Below are 2527 nucleotides of genomic sequence, written 5' to 3'. Positions count from 1 at the left end.
CTGACTTATGAAAACTCGATTATAAAGCCATTTTCTAATCTTGCTTTCTAGTTTGGCCCTTTTCCTTATTTTTTCAGATGTGGCTTTGATCTAACTGTTTTTATTCTTTTATTAGGTATTTAAATTGTCTTTGGATAACTGAAACACTTAGGATTTCCTCTGTTCCTTTCATGTAGCCGCTTCTCTCACTCCGAGCAACTCCCACACAAGCAAATTATCTCCTCGATTTCAAGGACAAAAATGCTCATACAATTAATTATCCCATATAGAAATTATTAAATCCCTCATTAGGAATATATTATTTTGATAAATGTATAATTCACATTAGTTTTGGAATGGAATTTATATTCTGAGGCTTTTAAAATTAAAGAGTCACATAGAAATTTAAAATATCTATATATGATGGAATTATTTTGATGGTTTCTGGGCTGCCAACGCAAGACTCCGTGTCTTACACAAGGTAAGGCAATCTACACACACACAGTCATGTGTCATTCGTCGATCCATTCCTTGTTGTGTTAATATTATTCTTTATATCAACCATTATCATTATTAATAGATGTTGAGTATTAATCATAGCATAAAACTGTTATAGTGATCTTAGGCCTTCTTCTTCTTCTATTATTATTATTATTATTATTATTATTATTATTATTATTATTATTATTTTTATCAGTGTACGTGACCCGTCAAAAATGAGGGCTGAATCTTTAGATAGATATGTACACACAGGCACTCCCTTCTCCCCAGGGTATGACTACTCCCACTCCCCCCAACCAGTGGGACGGGGAGAGCTCAGTGTAACCAAAAAGAAATATATATATACATATATATATATATATATATATATATATATATATATATATATATATATATATATATATATATATATATGTGTGTGTGTGTGTGTGTGTGTGTATAACCATACAATTGCTCTTTATTATGTAAGAGATATTATTATTATTATTATTATTATTATTATTATTATTATTATTATCTCCACCAACGAAGTTTGCGTGTGTTTGTGTTAGTTAGTGAATAGCTTTCCGGCCACAATTTGAATAGTGATCAATGGAACTTGCTTGGATTAACTGTTATGTAAAAAAAAAAAAAAAAACTGGAAATGATCATATTTTTGAAGGTCAAGATCACCTTCAGGCAAAATCTTAAAGTCAAAAGTCAAGGTCAAGCAAAAGATCGAGAAATAAGCTGCCGCATGGAGGTCTGCACTCTAGTGAGTGCCCTTCTAGTTTTTGTTATTATTATTATTATTATTATTATTATTATTATTATTATTATAATCCAAAGACTCGGAGCAGGGTAGCAAACAAGCACGGAAACGAAAATACGTAAAGAATCAACTAAAAATTATGTAATCATGATACCAAATTTCCCATCAATGTGTGAGGCTGACTCTAATGACATCTTGTATTTTCCCTCAATGTTTTTGTCCTTTTGATGTTACCTGGGAAGGAAGCAGTAGAAAATTAGATCAGAAGTTACAAAATTTTAGTCAAGTTTCTACAAAGTTGTAATCGGATGTAAGTTAAAAAGAAGAATTACCTGTATCTTTAAGTTGGTTAAACACATATAACGCAGAGAGAGAGAGAGAGAGAGAGAGAGAGAGAGAGAGAGAGAGAGAGAGAGAGAGAGAGAGAGAGAGAGAGAGCTCCTTGATCAATCAATATAACTATTGTAATGAACCTTATGATGTAAAACCTTCAGCGATTCCATCTAACTGAATCCTTTTCGCTTTTCTATCATAAACCTTTAATATTATCATAAACTATGTATCATAAAAAAAGCTTTTCATGAAACCACTAATTACATAATTACCAGGTTATCTAATTCTATAAAATCTTAGAGCCACCAAAATATAATTCTATTGATACTCAATGACTTGAATATATATATTTTTTTCTTTATCCAAATGGGTTAGATTCATTAATATGAGACAAAGGATTTGATTCCGCCAATGTTGACCAAATCAGATCATCCTGGACTTGGTAACTAGTAAACTCTGCTGGGTCGGAGCCAATGAACAGGTTATCGAGTAAGCAGATTGATCCTGAATGAATCCCAGTAGACGGAAAATTTAGTCCTAGAGAAGAAAATGAATTTGGTTGACGGTGTCAATGTATGGCTCGTAGCCTGATACTGTCCACTAGTTCACCCAGCTGAAAATGAGTGTCATTATTTACAGCTGTCATAGCAATCGGCGTTAGTGTTAAAACCTCACTCTATAGACATATTATTGATAGTACCTCGCCTTCCAGAGGGACAACAGGCCTATGGTAAATGACACATACACGCCTACACAAACATACACACACCCATGCTTCGGCTTCTAAGGACAATCGTATGAGAAAAAATAAGTCCAAAAGCATATATATATATATATATATATATATATATATATATATATATATATATATGTGTGTGTGTGTGTGTGTGTGTCCTATTAAGCTAACTTCAAAGAAAAAGTATGAATTATGTTGGACATTCGTACTTTTTAAATTTTATCATC

The sequence above is a fragment of the Palaemon carinicauda genome, unplaced genomic scaffold (assembly GCF_036898095.1).
Source record: "Palaemon carinicauda isolate YSFRI2023 unplaced genomic scaffold, ASM3689809v2 scaffold555, whole genome shotgun sequence".
In the NCBI taxonomy this organism is placed as follows: Eukaryota; Metazoa; Arthropoda; class Malacostraca; order Decapoda; family Palaemonidae; genus Palaemon; species Palaemon carinicauda.
This window is presented reverse-complemented; position numbering follows the sequence as displayed.